We start from the raw sequence: 19,915 nt of genomic DNA on the forward strand, positions 1-19,915 counted from the left end.
GTCCGGTGTTCGAGACCGTTTGAGGATCATCTTTTTTCAAATTTTCTTGAGAAGTTCCAGAATCTTGTGAATTCCGTTGAATGAAATCCGTCTTCATTGGGATTTCCATAGAATTTTGTTGATTTTCCGTTGCTTGAAATTGCTGGTTTTCAAATCCATTTCCGGTGTGTATTTTCATCTCTTCATCCAGAAGTGCGTTGTTTACGAGAGAAGGGTTTACAATTTCTTGGACATCACACAAATCATTAAACTCATCTATAAGCCCATCCTCGTTTTTTGATAAATCAATTGTTTGGGTTGAAATCGTTTTACGAAATCGACTCTCAAACTCAAAAGGGGTCTCAAATGGTGGACAATGTTCGGTCTTCCAAAGCATTGTTTCGTACAAAGGTTTTAATCTGTTAACGTGAGTACGTTGACAGATATAAGAGTTATCCGCTATATCTACAGTATTATTAGAATACACTTTTACTACCCTATATGGTCCTTTATATTTCGAAGTGAATTTCCTGCTATCCCCATCTTTAACTACGCGAATATCCAATAACACTCTATCGCCTACCACATATCGTCTTTCTTTGGCGCGTTTGTTATATTGTTCCCTCTGACGCTCCCTAGCTTTTCCGCTTTCTTCTCTAACCCTTTGAAAACTATAACGCAAACGTTCCGCTAAATTACCTACATAATCCGAAGAAGATTTAAATGTTTTTGGGGACGCATCAAGAAATTCATTTATTGGAATATTGGGATCCCTACCGTGGAGTAAATAATAAGGGGTGTCAAGTGTTGAGGCGTGCACTGAGCTACGATAAGCAAATAATACGTCGTCTAACATATCTTCCCAATTGGAATGCTCTCCATCTTTTAATTCTTTCCTTAACATTGTTGTTAATGTCCTATTGAATCTCTCTGTTTCCCCATTACTGGCTGGATTATATGCAGTTGTTAACCTTTGATCAATCTTTAATTTCTTACAAAAATATCGAAATAATTTTGAAGTGAAATTAGTCCCACGATCAGAAAGAATTGCTTTTGGCATCCCATGACGTACAATTATAGTCTTATATATACACTCGGCTGTTGTTAACGCAGTTTGATCTTTTAAAGCGACTGCTTCTACCCATCGACTAAAATAATCAGTAATAACTAAAATATAACTATTTCCGTTAGGCGAAATCGGAGTAATAGGCCCTAAAAAGTCCATTCCAATTACTTGAAAAGGAGCTTTGGCGACTTCATGAGGGTGCAAAACTGCTCTATATGTAGAGGAAGTGTTAGCTATACATATTTCGCAAGCTTGGCAATACTCCTTAATATCGCCCCTCATGTTAGGCCAATAATAATGGTTTTTCACTTTTAAATACGTCTTATAAAATGCTAAATGCCCTCCCATCGGTGCGTCATGTAATTCCTTGAGCACTAGATGGCGGAGCGCTACAGGTAACACCAATTGATAATTTACGTCGCTGCGCTTGCTATTTGACAAAGGCAACTCATGCCGATAAAGAGTACCTTCGATGACTTCAAAATATTCAATTTCTTTTACCCAATCTGGCCTAGTTTGTTGAAAAATTTCATCCAATTCTCCTTTCTCTAAATAATTCCTAATAGCTATACAAAGTTCATCTTCTAATTGTTTCTCACAAATAAACTTAATATTTTTCCCAGTTTGAATACTCGCCACCTTTAAACGTGACAAACAGTCAGCATTTTGGTGAATACGACCAGGCCTATACTTTAACTCATAATTGGTCGCAGCTAATAATATAGCCCATCGTCCTAATCTCCCATTGTTATCTTTTTGATCCTTAAGCCACTGTAGTGGACGATGATCACTAATAATCTCGAATGGCTTATCCAAAAGATAATGTCGAAAATGTTTAATTGCATCAATCACTGCTAAAGCTTCTTTCTCTGTAGTGGCATATTTCATCTCAGCTTTTGTTAATTGTCTACTAGAATACGCTATCGGATGTTCGTGGCCATTTTGTATCTGCGAAAGTACCGCTCCTATTCCATAATCACATGCGTCTGTGAAAAGTAAAAATTTTTCATTGAAATTGGGGTAAACTAATACTGGGGGCGTAACGAGAGAAGTTCGTAATTTTTCAAAGGCATTTTGCTCCTCAGTACCCCAAACAAAAGGTTTTTTGCTAAGGTCTTTATGAGTTAATCTGGTCAATGGCTTAGCTATTGATCCAAAATTTTGAATAAATCTCCTATAATATCCGGCTAATCCCAAAAATGATCTTACTTCGTCTACAGAAGAAGGTGCTTTATAATTCACTATTTTATCGATTTTCCTGGATCTGGCTTAATTCCTTCAGTCGAAATGACATGGCCTAAATAATTTACCGATCGTTTAATAAACTGGCATTTTTTTAGTTTTAATTTTAAATTTGCATCCTGTAGTAGTTGAAAAATTTCCCGAATATCCCTCAAATGGTCCTCGAAATTATCCGAAAAGATTATTACATCATCCAAATAAACTAATGCCTTACTTCCCAAAACGTCTTTCAGTACATAATTCATTAGTCTTTGAAATGTGGCAGGTGCATTGCACAAGCCAAATGCCATACGCTTAAATTCGTATAGATTATTTTCTACAACAAATGCTGTTTTTTCTATAGCTGGCTCATCTACCTGAATTTGCCAATATCCCGCAGCTAGGTCGAGAGTAGTAAAAAATTTCTTCCCATACAATTTATCCAATGTTTCATCTATCCTTGGCATAGGAAACGAATCTTTCTTTGTGATACTATTTAATTTCCGATAATCGACGCAAAACCTGACTTCTCCACCTTTTTTCTCAACTAAAACCACAGGTGAAGCCCATGGCGAATGCGAGTATTGAATTACATTCGCATCAAGCATTTCTTGTACCTTATCCTCCAATAATTTTCTTTGATTATTTGTAACTCTATATGGGCGTTGTCGAATAGGGCCTCGTCCCTGTATATCAATTGTATGTTTTATAAGATCTGTGTTGCCTAATTCTGAATCTTTTGCAGCGAACAAGTCGTGAAAGTCATTTAATAATTTAGCGAGCTGTGTTTGAAATTCGGGGTCGACCTCCGGAATTACAATAGGCTCTTTTACTACGTTAGGCCTGTCCTCAACTTTATTTAAAGAAATTTTTCCGATCGCTCGAGTAGTAACTTCGATGCCACCTAACTTCGTATCCCTAGGAATTTTGACTTGATTTAACGAATGATTTTCAACTAGAATATTATATTTTCCATCTCTCGATACTTTTCCTACGAACTCCTCAATAAAAACGCCGGCCGGCAAATCTTCTGCTGGGGTAAATATAAAAGCTGTATTCGGCGGAACAAACGGAAATGACCCTTTCATTTGCGCGGCAATTACTAGCGACGTCTGACGAGATAACGTCGTCTTTTTGACCGAAGTAACTGCCATGTCCGGAATGCTAGAAATAGCTGATCCCTGCTTATCTCTTGCTAAATAAATGCTCTTGGCTTCTCCATCAAGCCGAAATCCGTGTTTCTGGATTGCGTCCCATCCAAGGATACAGTCCTCAGAAACACCATTTGTAACAATAAACTCTTGTTCCAAAACTGACTCTCCGTATCGCACGGGTAAAGTAACGCTCCCCAGCGTGTGTAATTGTTTCTCCCCTACATCGTAAAAATCAAAATCAAGTTGACTGCAGATCACTTGACCTCTTTGGGGTAATTTCTTAAATAATTTCTCATGAATAATACTCTTAGACGCTCCTGTATCGAATAATGCTTGAAATGGGATCTGATGAATTTTCAATGGAATTCTCGGTGTCGATTCATTCGTTATGGTTGTTAATTTTGTGACTTGTCGGGATTTACACGGAGGCTCCCTATCAACTGACCCGAAGTTACAGTTGATACCTATTGGTTTCCCTGATTCGGAGGCGGACCTGGAATGTTAGGCCTATTCTGGTTTTTTGCCTTTGGACAGTTGTTTGATTTATGGCCAATTTCCCGACATGAATAGCATATTGGTGGCTGAGCTTGTTCCAAACTTTGCCGTTGATATTTGTAACAATTTGTCTGAGAATGACCCTTATATCCACAAAAATTGCAAATCAGCTGTGGCTGTGTAGGCTTATGGTGGGAGTCACCAGCTGGTTTTGAAAAAGGGGTTTTATGAGCTGTAGGCCTATCCGGGAATTTATTGAAAGGTTGTGCGCCATTGTTATTGTTATTCTGCTGCGGAGGTCTCCAATTCCTATCCTGTTTACTGTTACTAGTTTGGAACGAAACTTGCTTCTTATACGGTGCGCTTGATACGTTTTTATCAAATTGCAATTGCCTTACCGCTTGCGTTAGCTCAAGAAGTGCGCTCTTAATTTCCTCCTTTTCAGTTTTTGGGTCATCGACTTGTTTGCTTCCCTGTCTGATATTTGCTACGGCATTTTTGACGAATTCTTTTTGCTCCAATATTATTTCCTTTAGTTCTTTTAATTCTGCTTCTTTGGTGTCAGGAGGCTCAGTCACTGCCCTAATAAAATCATGTTTTTCCCTATCCGTTTCCATGGCCTCCAGTCGCAATGCATACATTCGTGTTGCCGAAATAAGATCATTAAAATTCTTAAATTCTTTATATTTAACTTTCGATTGTAATTTGGAATCCAACCCCTATATACATTTTTGCATAAGAATTATAGCAAAAGATGCTTCTGAATAGCCTACAGGATATGCGCGTTTGAAAATTTCCTGCAAACGATGAGCATATTCTATAATCTTTTCCCCTGGCTTACGCTTAGCTTTTTTAAACTTCTTTTGATAAAAATCAGCATTTTCGTCACCATGAAAATGATCAAGAAGAGATTCTTTAATTAAAGCATAGTTGTGAGGATGACCCTTCAAAGTTGCCTGAATAATCGAGAAAGCTTTATCAGCCAATTTTGCCCTTAACATCTGAATAATTTTCCCCTCAGACCAACCTGATCCTTCTACTATACTTTCAAAAGATTCTAAATAGGTGTCAAAACGCACAAGGGGATTTCCAGAAAAAGAAGGAAGTAGCTGTAAACGGAAAAAAGTGTGTTGATTATTTTGGAAATCGTTCAAATCATCGACTGTGGCCGCTCTTGATGGAGAACAAGATTCCGCCATGTTTGGATTAAATTTTAAAAAATTCAAAGTTCTTCCCTGTGAATTCTGAGGGTGTTCTGAAATGTTGTTCGTAATTGCCTTAAATTCCCCTGCGTTGTATCCGATTGGCTGGGTGGGCGGGCTCGAGGACAGGGTAGAGGGTACGTAGGACAGTGTAGGGTTTGTGACTGATTGAAATGATAGTTTCTTCTGTGCGACCGTTTCCTCTTTGGAATGCTTCCCGACAGCGGCGATGTTTGTTGGATTGGCGTGCTTTGTTGCTGCGTTGGTATCGTTTGTATGAACGTCAGCGATTGTCTCAATTTTTGTTCCGTTTGCGTGATTATTGGCTTGATGTCGCTCGCCTGCTGTGCGAAGAACGGGTTGTTGGCTTCCGGAAAATTGTTCAGTTTGTCCAAAAGGAATATGATTTCCGGCTGTAGTACCTCCAAATTGTTGATGAGTTGTAGTTTCTTTAGGTATGCCGCTAGGTTGGCTACTTCCTTCAGGAACGTTCGTTGGGACGCCAGCAAGATCTCTTCCAGATGAAGAGATCTGTCGCTCACTTTGGTGATGATTTCCACGTATCTCCCGTCCTCGTCTCTGTCGGTGATGTTCCGTCTTGGAACGAAGCCGAATAGTTCTCGCTTTGTTGTTGGTGTGACCACTTGAAGGTCTATTATGTTGTAAATTTGTCCGTGTAGGCAAGTCAGAACCTGTCTCGCGTGTCGTGTGAAAATTTCCTTGAGCTCCGTCACAATTTCCTCCGTCTGCTTCTTCGTCTTCTTCGTGATCGGTACACTGGCTTTCACCTCCAGAATGGATGTCAGATACTTCAGAAGTGTCTACGGTTGTTTCCAATCCGTTAGTGTTAATTTTTCGGCGTCGTAATTCCTCTGAATGTCGCGCATCAACGCGACAAGATGATCCCAGATTTTCGGGTCGCTCGATTGGAAGTCCTTCTCCCTCTCCTTGAGGCTCTTGATGGCTAGCAGTAGGAACGGTAGCTGGCTGTTCGGTAGTTGGAAGATGCTGTCCCCTTTCTTCTTGATCTCTTGGAACAGGTGCTGGAGGTTGACGTTGAGCTGGTCTTCCATTGGTTGTCTTCTTTTTTGCAAACAAACCCGAGACTTGTTCAAAAAAAGCGTTTGTTGGGGAAGTGTTTGTGGAAACGGTTTTCTTGGGTGAAAGACGTTTTACTAGTTGGGCTATGAAGGAAGGAGAATTTCTTACGGTCGAGGTATCAGCTTTACTTTGGGCTCGTGGTTTGCGAACATTTGAAAGGTCTACTGGCTTTACCAACTCATACGCAGAGTTCGATCTTAACTTTCTTAGCTGGGGATTATTTGGAATTGCACTAGGCTTCAAAACAGGAGAAGCAGATTTCCTGATAGTTTCTGTTGCTTTTCTCGAAGTTTTATTACCCGTAAACTTATCAGATCCAGCAAGATTTGAAGTGGAAGTTTTATCAAAATTAAGGGTTCTGGCTATACCTTCATCAATTTGAATAACTGGCTCAATAGGACTTTTAATAGTGGATACAGGTGTGCGAGAAAGTTTATGCTTACTAGAAAAAATATTATCCGTCATTGTGGGTAAGTTCGATAGATCGCTGCCACCATTATGTAAAGCATTCTTTTAGTGATTGAAAAGAATGACTTTACGTTATTAAAGACAAATTGTAATAAGAAAAATGAACTCGGGAAGGCGTTACCACAATGCCGAATATATTTTATTCTAATAGGCCAAAGATAATAAAAGCATTACACAGATATAAGATATAAATGGGAAACGGAAATACAAAATGGAGTCAGGCGAATTTAGTCTTACCGTCACCGCTGTGGCGAAGATGGAATAAAGATGTCAAACGTTGAAAGAGAAAAGATAAGGAAAAACAGGACTTGTCGGTCGCACAAGAAGCGATGAAGAGACTCACAATAATTATTGAATAAGAACAAATTAAACTCACTATATTTGAAGAAAATAATAGCACTTGGAGCACTAAGAATGAGAGCTGGAACTAGAACTGGAACTAGAACAAGAGAGAGCTGAAGAACTGTGGAACTAACTTTTGGGAACAAAAAGGGTATCCTTTTATACGTTTTACATGTTTGAGGGAAACATAGCATTTCCGACAGATAAGCTCCGGATATAAGTTATTGAATATCTCACGCAGCAACATTTCTTATTCATGGAAATGTATGGCGCGATGTTCTACGCATTAAGCTCATCCAATCAGCAATAAGCAGGATGTAAAGTATAATATAAAAATAGAATTCCAGGAAATGTCAATGACACTTGAATTACTATATTTATAATGTATACTTTAAATATAATGCATAACAAACATAATATATAATTTTAATATAAAGAAAACAAACAATGAAGATAAAATATAATCAAAAGTTGTATTTTGGTGACTTCGTTACATTATCGATCACAAATAGCTTTTTAACTCGAAGCCAAGTCGATTTGCTTGGGATCTGTTGTTTTATATATTTTTTTCTACACTTTTTCGGTCCTCTTTCCTCCCATACTACGACTCGCTTCCTGCTTTTAGATTCCATTTTGAAAATTACACGATTTCTTCTCTTGGGTTTCACTGCTACGAAATTAAAAATGTCACTTAAATGTCCAAATGTCAAAACAAATCACTGAAGCGTCACTTAAGCAGACGAAATTCAAATGTCAAAGCCGACATACAGGCAATTGCGCTCAATAGGAATAAGGGAATCAGTTAGAAGAGACTTTGAAAAACCCGTCACCTAAACCAACTGTCTGGCTCAATGCAAGAGGCAAACAGTTGGCCTAGGTGACGGAGACCAAGTTGGTATTAGCAGAGCTCTTTTTTCAATTTGTTTTTGAATGTTGTTGTTTTGTGTATTATTTCGTCTGCTGGGTGGCTGACATATATCGTCTGCCACAATGTCTGTGTTTGTATTTACAACCTTGATGAAAGAAATTAAATTTTAAAAATTAAATTACCGACATTTAACCAGACTTGCCGCGATCGCGATCATCGATCACCGATTACGATTAAAAAAACGATCGCCGATCAAATCTTTACATTTTGATTTTGATTTGATCGGCGATCAAAAAACTCGTTGATCGACAGCGATCATTTTTGCGATTGAAGTCAGCGCCACCAAACGTAAAAACTTATGATTCATATAAATTTTTGCTAAAAAGTTTTGCTGAGGATGCTGTTTATCCTTTTTTCGCAGCAGACGCCTTTTTGGTCGCCATTGACTTGAAAGGTAGCCGGAGAAATAGGACCTGGAGAAATAGGACCCGAAGATTTAGGACCTACAAATAGGACCTGGAGAAATAGGACCTGGAGGAATAGGACCCAATCTTCAAACATTTTTTGAAGAGTCCTATTTCTCCATATTGAGGGTCCTATTTCTCCAGCCTTAAGGTCCTATTTCTCCATCGTAAAAAATCAATGTACAATTGGTTTTCCTATGTGTTGAAAAAAACCCCGAACGCCCTATATTGGTTTCTGCACTTCAAACACCGTTATCAATATGACGCCTCTTCACTGCATTATAACTTTTTTTTTTAAATTTACATTCATAATATTTTTGCAGGATTATATGCTTTTTTCTATTGCTTTTTAGAGCTCATTTAATAGAAAAGTAATTTTGTTTACACAGTATTTGAATTTTTGCATTTTACATTTTCTTACTGGTGTTTTCAGGCCTACCATCACCCGCCCTTTACTATTGTCACTATTCACTTGTTTTTTCTTCGTGCCTCAATAAGGATTCTTGGGAGGGCGCATAAGTACCTCTTAATACACAGATAACTAAGAAAATTTCATCATAAAAATAATTTAATAAACGTTAATTTCATAATAAAACACTGTTTGCCCTTGCGCAAAATATTGTTTTTTACCATATATATGGCAACGGTTACTACAAGCAGACGACTGTTGCAAGCTCGAAGTGTCAACATCCTACAATTCTATGAATCGTTGAAGTTGCTTATTGTAAGCGGTGTTTGTTTGACAGGTAAGTGGCTAGTTTCAGTAAAATTAAAAAATTTTTATTTCCTAGGTTTGGCAGTTTTGGTACATTTCAAATTCATGTTGGCATTAGCACCACAGAAGAAAAAAATTTACTTGGAAGGAAAGGTATTTAAAGTATAGACATAATTTTATTAGTTGCATTTGGAAATTTGACACAGATTACTAATCCGAAATGTTTCTTAGGTGGTTACTTTCAAGGAGAATCATGAAACTAGAGATGATTTACCATGAACCATTTGGGAACCTACTTGTTAGCTGCCTTATAACTATCATCCTTCTGGTAATCTAGATGTTCACAGTTTTTTGTTCGTGAAATTTATGTAATCATTTTTCTTATCGTTCAGATGAAATAACAGCATTACAGCTGTTAGTTACGTCAAGACATTAATCTCAAGATGCAAGTACTGAGCTTTAACGGATTTCAATTTACATAAGCAAGACAACCAATTCTGTTGTTGATGAGAAAACCAACTACACACCCAGCTATGAATGGTAAAATATGTGTAATTGAATCTAAATTAATTTTATTTTTATGGTTTAAAGGCTTTTCGTTCTTCCGTTCACGTTCAAGGCTACAACTCATTGAATCGGACTTTTATAAGCATGCCATAAAATATCTCGCCATTTTTAATTGAATCATTTGTTCTAGGTCTTAGTCATTGGTGAAGAAAACCACTTGCCTTACATGAGGCCATCACTATCGCGTAAGAATTGTGGTTCAGTGACGATCCCGAAGTGTCAAACAAACTGAAGTTTAAGCAGTGGAACGGAAAAAAGTGAAGGTGATTGTCTAAAGTTATAATTTTGTGTTGCGTTATTTTAATGAATGTGACCTATTTTTGGATCCAGTTTGTTCTTCGATCAGGATGAATTCTACTGCAGTCCAGTGGAATTAGTTGCCAAAGAACATGGTGGTGTTTCAGTTGTGCGAGGACATCATGTAGTTAAACTGGACATTGCTGGTCGCAAAGCTGAGTTAGATGACGGCCTTACCATCACCTACGACAAGTGCCTTATTGCCACAGGTGAATTTCTTTCGTATTTATCTAAAATTTAAAGTACTCGATAATTATAACTTTTTGGAATGTTGAAAAACTTTTATAATCTTCCTACTAGATAGTATCTGAGAGCCATTGTTTAATTATCATTTCAGTTAGACGCATTTTCAACTATTAACTACCTTAATTTATTATCGTCTTAGGTGGCAAACCCTAACATCCAGCAGGAATAAAGATGGTAAAAACCCGGATTCGTTCCATGTTGTTCATTCTTGTTGCATGCTATATTATATGTTATTGTTCGTTTTTCTTGTTCGTAATTTTCATTCATCAAACCTGAGTTTTTTTTTTCTTTCTTAGTTTTGGAAGCAGTTGAAAGGCCCGCAAAGTAAAACAACAGAGTTATTCGACTTTTTCCATCAGCAACAACAGCAGCCTGAGCAACGGCCGCATAGCAGTGTGAAAAAAAAGTGAAAAAAATTCAAGTCAGTTGCCATTTTTTTTATACTATTTGCCATACTTTGTGTTAACGTCGTAAGACTTTAAATTACCAAATTTATCTTTGCAGATCTCGGACGCAGTGCAGTTGTTCGCCGATTATTCGAAGAGCATACGAAACTATTTATACGATGTCGATGGCAATATTCTGCTTGATGTTTACACTCAAACCTCTTCAGTTCCATTAGGTTACAACCACCCTGAATTATTAGATGTCAAGATAAAGAAAACATCAGAACGTAATTGAATTGATTATTTACCTGTCTGGGCAACATCAAAATTTTAATTTATATTTCTCAAAGATTCATAAACCGACCTGCCCTCGGTGTATTTCCTGGTGAAAATTATCCTAAGCGAGTCCAGAATTCTCTGTTACGTATTGCTCCCAAAGGCCATACAGAGGTAAGTTGTAGCTCCTTAATTGTTCCGACCTATTGCAAATAATAAAAAATATATTTAAAGGTAACGACGATGGCGTGTGGATCGTGCTCAAACGAAAATGCGTACAAGGCAATTTTCGTTTGGTATCGCCGGAAACAGAGGGGAGATAAGTCATATACCCCAGAGGAGAAGACGAGTTGCGTAATGAACCAATTGCCTGGTGTTTCTGACCTGACTCTTATGTCTTTCAAAGGTATTTAGAAACACGTTACAATGTTGAATCAATATTTAATTAAAGCCTTTGCTCTGTTACAAAAGGCGCTTTCCACGACAGAACGTTTGGTACGTTAATCACGACTCATACCAAGCCAGTCCATAAACTGGACATTCCTACAAAGGACTGGCCAATTGGAACCTTCCCTCGCCACAAGGTTAGTTTTAAAATTTCAATTAGGCTCAAACTATTACCTGATCTCATATTTCTTGTGATTTTAGTATCCGTTGGAAGAATTTGTGAAAATGAGGAAGAAGATCATCGCTGTTTGGCGGAAGTTGAAGAGCTTTTTGATCGGTACAACAAATGTAAATAATATGCTTACCTGGATTTAGTTCGTCTGTTGCTACCGAAGTCAAATCGAAAAAGTTTTTTTTGAATTTTTTGTTTAATTATTTGTATTTTGTAAAAATAAATGATATGTAAATCAATTACCAAAAATTTATGGTATTATTTTAATTTAAACAAATTTTCTTGCGTCCTTTGGCTGCCGCGATCCGGACATTCCGCGGATGTTCCAATACGTACGTTCACTGAACGTACGGATTTGCCATCCTGCAGACGGCCAACTAAGGACGTCCGTAGTACTCCCAAATAAGGACGTTACCAGGACTTCCAATTAATTACGTCCGTAGGACGTCCTCCAGTGGACGTCCCTAAAACCGGACATTAGGACATTCTGGTGACGTACATCTGCCGTCAGAATGGGACGTCCCGATCGGCCAGCCAGGACGTAGATGGGATGTCCCTGGGACGGACAAAGGCTAGTAGGGTATGTATGTGCTATAATCTTTTTGTTTAAGGAAGGCAAGCCAGCATATGTCATCCAATTTCAGGGGAAAAGCAGGACTCTGATAAAATGAAAACTCAACTTAAACGGAAGTTAGATAAGTTGGAGAAGAAGAAACTAAACAAACAAAGGAAAAATAACAGATGCCAAGGTAAACTTTGATTTCGACAAAAAAAAATAGACCTTCAACTAATTTTACTTTTCTGTATTTTAACAGATAAAAGAATACTAAGCGCAATAGGTTACAAAAAATGTGGAATTGATTGCGAGCTTGATAAACCAATTAGGAAAGAGAATAAAATCAACATCACAAACGAGAAAGAAGTTGGTTGAACGCATCGAAGAACAAGAAAAGAGAAAGGAACAACAACAGAAAAGGGATAAATCAACATTAAGAAAACGAAAAATGAAAGGAAAGCATAAACTGAATAAACTAGCGAAAAAAACAAACTTATCGTATGAATTGCCGATATTGACATGGATGAGCTGCCTCGTGTTCCATTATTTACAAGCCGTGCCATGATAGTTTTGTATAACAATACACTGGCATGTCTTCCATGATCCGAGCGGAACTCATTATTTTCGTTCTTGCCACGTAGGTCTCTATTTATGGTTTTGCGGCATATATTTTTTGTATTAAAAAATGTGCTTGTCTTAAATTATATATATATAATTTTTTTATTATTTATCAGTGTATTAAGGAGTACTTAGGGGAAAGCATGCCCCTCGTCTCCGGGAATTCGCATGGAATAAGGATATCAGCCAGGGGGGAGGGCGATACTAGGACTGGAAACGCCACTAACGAAAGGTCAAGGGCAAAAAATCAAACACTGTGTAAAAATAAATATAACTTTTATACATGAGCTGTGTAAAGCAATAGATAATGCGTGTAATCATGCAAAAAAAAAATATAAATATGAATTCAAACAAAAAAGTTATGATGGACTGATTACACGAGCAATTGATAACGTGGTTTGGAGTGCGGAAAACTACATAAGCCGTCCGGTTCTTCCTTTACAACAGCGGGCTTTAGGGCTATTTCCCAAGGAGAAATAGGACCATTACTATGGAGAAATAGGACACTTATGAGGGAGAAATAGGACCCTTCAAAATATGATTGATGATTGGGTCCTAATTCTCCGGGTCCTATTCCTCCAGGTCCTATTTTGGGGTCCTAAATCTCCGGGTCCTATTTCTCCAGGTCCTATTTCTCCGGCAATCACTTGAAATGGTGACAGTTTAGTTTAAATTTCCACCACTAGATTTCGCCCCAAAATGATCGCAATCGCTGAAATTTTATCGCCGATCAAATCATTTTGAAAAAATCGAATCGCCAATCAAAATCAATCAGTGATGATTTGATCGGCGATCAAAATCGAAAAAACAATCGCAACGGCAAGTCTGCATTTAACAACAGTTATGATGTAAAGCTGGACATGCAATATTCGATAATAAAAATTTGATCTCCATACTATTAACCGTTCTTTGGATTACTAACAGGGTTCTGAACCTAATTCAGAAAACTACCGAAAATCATTAAATAATATTTAGTTACTATAGAAAGTTATAAAATATCTTAAAAAATAAAGATTAAAATTCTTTATATTACTGTAAAAAAATCATCAAAATACGTATCCCAGATTCTGAGATATCGTCATTTTAGTTTCTTCATAAAACAGGGAGCTCTCTTATGGGAAAACCCACGTTTCAATTGCCCAGAAGCCCTGTTTCAATTGCCGAGTACAATTGGCAATTGAAACAACTTGGGGTACCTCCAGTTTTTTACACATAGCAGATGTTCAACTTTGCCGAACCTACCCAAAAAAAATACTGTTATGTAGCTGAGATAACTAGCTACAAATCTATATATTTTTTAATTTACTTAGACGATTTTTGTAATCGTACGGAACAAAAATAAGTTTTGTGTTCCAACAACGCCCTACCTCCCCTACCGTCTTTTGTCATCTAATAAACTGGAGCTGAAGATCTTCACATCTAACTATTGGTATGAGAGCGCTTTTATGCAACAAGAAGAGACAGTAGGAGGATCAGTGATTTCCGAATTTTAAAACTTCCCATCATCAGTTGGTAGAAAATGAATTCCCTAAAACAAATGGCTTCGTACGCATAACCGGGACGTCTTCAGGTTTCTTTTCTTCTATTGGAACCTGTTCCGGTTTCGTTTGCACAGCTGGAACTTGCACCGGTTGGGGTACACCTACTGGAACTTGTTTCGGTATCACCGAAACGCTTTCGGCTTTCTTTTGCTCTACTAAAACCTTTTGCTTCTCTGCTCATCTACGGAAAACTGTTCAGGATGTTCCAAGTCGTTTTGTTTTCATTTCTGCTGCTCTTGAGATAACTTATTCTGATTCCCGTTCCTCCATTGCCATCACGACAGGTGGAATACGGCAGCGATGGGGGTGAGGTACAGGTACAGGGTATGGTGGGAATCCTTCATTGCACTGTTCCATTTCTTTTGCGTAATTTTTCCTGATTCCCCACCATTGCGTAGTTAGTTGTTGTTGTTTTTTAAGAGTTCTAGCGTAGATATTCGGCTAATGTGTTTTAACGGGAAAGCTATCTCTAATAGTATATGTAATATATTAAAATAAAATGGAAGCTACTTTGTACCCCTTGTACCTCCCTCAAAAAGCGGACTTCCTCCATGCTAAGCTATCCTCATGATATTCATTCATGACTGATATTCATGATAGATCCTCAAGACCGAGTATTCGAGTTTCGAAGTGGGTCATCACTGCCTATCCCACCTTGTTGGAGGTGGAGGTTTAACCAACAAGCTACCACTTCTTTACCTCGGATTCCGTAAGTGTTATGACAGCTCTTACCTCTCTAACCAGTTTTGGTTGGATAGTACTGGTATCGGCCGCCACCTGTACGAGCCATGCCAACTGCACGTAGAGTGACAAATGCCGCCTAGCAAGCCCAATGCTGGGATGAGTGCAACACCCGTTCGTTGGAAGTGCCGCTACCTTGTGAAGTTGCATTACAACCCTTATGTACCGTGACTTGGGTCCCGAAACACAGTTGATAACGCCGTGATGCAGTTTTCCGCCAACTATCTCATTTCAAATATTTAATGAAATAACAATTGGTAAATGTAATAAATGGACATTATTCGAAATATTGTGTAGAATACGATTCGACTTCATTATGAAACAAAAATTTATGAAAAGTTAAAAAAAATGACAAATTGAGTGAAACTCTGCATAGGGGAATACAGCCATGCTGAGTGCAACTGTGTGCTTGCTATAGGCTTTCCGCTGCCCGTTTTTTGATATTTTAATATGTAAACTGGCTGAAATTTCGTCACATTTTTCATAGAGGTTGTCACCGCAGTATTGCTAAAGGTGGACTGCCCGGACAGCCGGTGTGCATTGAACCGATTCCACAGTTATCCAAATGTAAAATAACTCACAAAATGTATGTATCAAGTAAATATTAAGTCACTTTTCGTGATCCTCATTGAATTTTGAATATAAATCTTGTATTTTAATAGTTATATCATATTTTCTTATCAAAATATAAAAAAAATAAGGAAAAGTCGGGCTTATAATGTCGGGCTTGTATTTTGAAGCCCAACTTTCTTGTGAAAAACAAATCAGACCATTCCATGATCTTTTTAAAGATTCTGGTCGCACGATAAAAGCTGGAAATCACTTGTAAATGAGGATAATCGAAGAAATGCAATCGATAGAAATGTGTCGTTCACACCAAAGCTCTAAAGATGAAGTTTCTTTGAGACGCAAACAAACTAGAATAAATTCAATAAATCCTTGTACAGCATATTCTAATGCCTCACGATTACGGAGCTCGAATGATGTGGTTTCGCGTTAGTATTTCGTATGAGGTTGAAAACAAAGTCAGGCAGTACGCACCTTCCTGATGATAAACATTTACCACCAAAAATAGTTTTCATTTATCGCCTTGGCTTTTAGAAGCAATCCGGCTATACGATACGAAAGTAGTTTCCGTTTTTACGCAAAGAGCAACCGAAAAGCTTTGCTGAAAAACGTACGAGCCAAACTTTTGTTTTCTTTACACAGGTTATGCTGTGGAAATGCATCACTCAGACCCAAGAATCAAGACAATGAAGCTGTAGATAATACTAATGTTGGCAGACTGTTAATACGGGTAAGCTTAATCAATACAGCGAAAGTTAATTAACCTCTGGCGGGACTCGAACCCGCAATCCCTAGGTGAGGAGGCCGAGGCCTTATCCATTAGGCCACAGAGGCTGTAAAAGTATACCTGCCTTCCAATTTGCAAGCCGCAAATTTTTCATTTGGGTCAGGTCTAGGTTATTTATATCATTGCCTTTATTCCACAAACTATCGTAAGGACCCAAGCGCAAATATGTCCGTTTTCTTCTGGTTATATTAATACACTAGCGGATACATTTAAAGGACCACTTTTGAGGTTAGTATTTCTGTTTCCAGTAGCGCAGCTGGTTGGCGAATGGAACTTATGCGACAGTAATTTCATTGTGTTTCGGGATTGAACGATTCTCTAAGTAATGCCGAGGCCACGAGTTCGATGCTCGCCTGGAGAATGTGTTATTTTTAACCTGCCCGATCCCGACAGGTTTAATGAAATAGAGGAAAGTAATTGAAACTACGTTTGCTAATTGAATGAACAGTCAGTGCTTTGTATCCATTTTCCACAAGAGTTTTGTCCAACTTCCAACTTCAGGAGATGTATTCCAGCATTTTGTCTGCTAGTTTTACCAAAGTAACACAGTTCAATCAGGTGATCGCAGGCAGCTACAATCCTCGTAAAGAGATAGAAATAAAAACCCAACGCTCCAGGTGAGGATTGAACTCGCGATTTCGGTATTCCTTCGGAAATCTTTAGATTCCTTCGCACATTCACATTACTGACATATAAGCGGCGTAAGTGGTAGTGTAGTATTTGGAAATAGTGCTTTGGTGGCTCGCTGTAGTAGCTAGGAGTGGCAGATGTTGTTGTGTAGTATGTTGGAGCTTCAGTGTAATAACTTGGTGCCGCGTACATGGTGGTGTAGTACTCGGGAGCCTTCGTCGTGTAGTATCGTGGACCCTCCGTCTTGTAATACATGCGAACCTCAGTATAGTAAGCTGGGACAGCGTACGTGGTAGGCGGGGAAGCGTAGATTGTCGTGTAATAGTCAGAGGCGTATAGTAGGTGGGAGCTACGGTGTAGTAACTTGGAGTGGCATATGTTGTTGTGTAATACACTGGCGCTTCTGTGTAATAGCTCGGTGCGGAGTAGTATTTCAAGGCCTCCGTATAGTAAGTCGGAGCTGCATACGTAGTGGTGTAGTATTCAGATGCCTTGGTGCTGTAATACTTGGGCGCATCGGTGTAGGAAGTACGGGCCACATATGTCGTGGTGTAGTGCTCGGCCGCCTTCGTAGCGTAATACGACACAGCAGTGGTTGTCTGGTATGAATAGATACCGTATCCACAAGATGAACCCATCGGCACACTTAAAGTCGATCCAGTCATCAGAAGACGACAGCTAGTAGCAGCATAATGCCATCATAACCTGACGAAAAAAAAACAAACATTAATTTTCATAATTCCATTATGACATTGAAATGCTTAAAACGACAATAAAGAATCATTTCACCTCGTTCAAACATCAATTTAATCAACAATTGCATCATCACATTAACTAAAATCATTAAACAAGTTGAAGTGTGTACATTACCCATGATTGCAGGTTGGAACTGGAAGACACTATATTAAATCAGCTATTGGTATTTGAAAGACTGCTAGTACTATACTGTGTCAGAGATGTTCACTCGACTAACCTCTACCTTCGATTTGACCTCGTTTTATAAGGTTTTCTATCATCCTGATTCGTCTTTTCAGGCCAGAGGGTCCACCTGTTCATTCTGACATAACAACCACTATTCCTACACTACCTCTAATCGCTCGTGTCGTATGCATTTTCAAATATCGAAGAAACGCATAATTATCTTCCCCATCCCACTAACCATTGTTATGCGAGCGAATGAAGCGCCTAGAAAAAACGAATGCTGATTTAAATGTAATATCGACAATAATGAAATTATATTCAAGATTATTTGCTGCGAATCTTAGAACTTACTGAAAAGAAATAAAGGTTCAACAGTAAGAATTATTAATTCAATATCATTCCTTACGTGAAGAACTGTGAGGCTTCCAGCATCGTTGCAAACCCATGTATCGCGTATACAGAAGTATTTATATTTCTTCTTTTTCTTCGTCATTCATAAACGTTGCGGAATGATCATTTTTCACCGCCTTTTTTTTGTTTCGATTTCGTCATTATTGACGATGGTGTAGTTATCCAATGGCACGAAATGGCTATGAATAATGAGCATCAGTAGCGCAATTGCGTGTGTCCACTAGTCAAAACTATCCGCCAACATGTTGTTCCAAAGCTACCTAATTAGTAATTTGCTTTCAATGTGCGTCACCTAGTTTAATTTGTTCTTGTACAGTACGTTTAAATTCTATACCTGTGATTCATTCCGGATGCCGTCGAGTCATTCCAACTAGTTGGAATTTTGTTTTTCTAGAGTTTCGTTTTGTGATGAAGCACTTGCTATTGATGTTAATACCTGGTGTTATAGTTTTCATTCACGCGCTAAATAGGGTCCCTTTAGAAATCTTTGCAATCACGCGTGATTCAGTTTCAACGATGAAGCGCTACAATAGAAAACAATACCGTTGCCATAAGAAACTGGGAAAAGATAATGTAAAGGCTTTGTTGTTTTATGAATAGCTACGCCAAACGGTTTAGAAGAGTTTTCAACACCATCTCGAGTTTCTAGTAGAAAGAAGTTCTGTGTGTCAACAACGATGGTGAATAACGTCAAAGGTGCTGTGCATATTAAAGTTGTTTTCCACTTCGGAAGCGAATGACGCGATTGATTTTCAAAATAAACTGAAATACGATTGCAGAAATTGAAATGCAAAGATTTCTAAGTCAAATTGTATACTACCTGAATAGGAATTTCCTGCTTGCTTCTCGTACACTTTAGTACAAGTCTTAGTACACATTAACCAACACTTAATCTGTGTTGCCTTTCCTTTTCATGTAAAGAAATTAGATGTGTTATTATTGCTCTTCAGGTTGTCTGTGTGCATCAGGATGTGGCACGTCATTTCGACGCCCTCTGTGCTCCTACGATTGCCTAATTAAATGTGTATATACAAATGGAGGCCGATAATAGGCGTAAGAAAATCATACAATCTATATAATAAGAAAAATTACTATTCTTTTGGTAAAACTACAAAGATACTCAAAAAAAAAAAAAAGAAATGAAAAAAAATTTCACAGAACTATACGCTAAGAAAAGTACTTAAGGCACCACAAAACTTTAAGAAACTCCAGCAAATTGTTTTGATTTTATTATTTAACAGACAACGGCAGAATGCACCAGCCAACTAAGAATTCTCCTTTTTCCGTTCGGCGTTCGTTGGTTTGTTTACTTTCATAACGCATTTCATCGTCTGCTTGAAGCCTAAATCGTTGCCAGATCCACAAATAATGAAAATAATTTTCTCTAATTTTCAAAATCAAGGCGGGGTTCTATTAACTTTAATACACACATTACCTAACCTGTTAGTATTGTACAATTCATGCCCACACGAGGCAGATTGAAAAGACAAGCACGCATCTTTCAACTTTTGTTAAAACTAATTAATAAGCTGAAAATATTCTAGAAAGCCATTCCATGAATCGAAAACATACAACGAACCTAAAAATGTAATAAAATCTAAAATTGAAGCTGAAAAAATGTTTTAGTGCGGGTCCCGATTTGAACCTTTGGCCCTGGCGATCGTCTGGACGGACATA

General features: G+C 38.1%; 1 long non-coding RNA gene and 2 pseudogenes across 2 annotated transcripts; 2 read left to right on the top strand and 1 right to left on the bottom strand.

Annotated features, from left to right (window-relative positions):
- Nucleotides 1-19,915, top strand: part of LOC130693968 (synaptojanin-1-like) — an 81,166-nt pseudogene that overhangs the window by 43,176 nt on the left and 18,075 nt on the right.
- On the top strand, nucleotides 1,424-11,590 carry LOC130693978 (4-aminobutyrate aminotransferase, mitochondrial-like; annotated as a pseudogene).
- On the bottom strand, nucleotides 17,607-19,525 carry LOC130693979 (uncharacterized). 2 transcript variants are annotated; one of them, XR_009001845.2, is made up of 5 exons: nucleotides 19,059-19,525; nucleotides 18,843-19,000; nucleotides 18,573-18,762; nucleotides 18,234-18,498; nucleotides 17,607-18,091 (listed from the first exon to the last, which is right to left on the bottom strand). It is a non-coding gene; the product is annotated as an uncharacterized LOC130693979 (long non-coding RNA). The 2 variants fall into 2 exon arrangements; XR_009001843.2 differs by having other exon boundaries at nucleotides 18,573-19,000.

Source organism: Daphnia carinata, unplaced genomic scaffold (assembly GCF_022539665.2).
Source record: "Daphnia carinata strain CSIRO-1 unplaced genomic scaffold, CSIRO_AGI_Dcar_HiC_V3 NW_026453017.1, whole genome shotgun sequence".
Taxonomy (NCBI): domain Eukaryota; kingdom Metazoa; phylum Arthropoda; class Branchiopoda; order Diplostraca; family Daphniidae; genus Daphnia; species Daphnia carinata.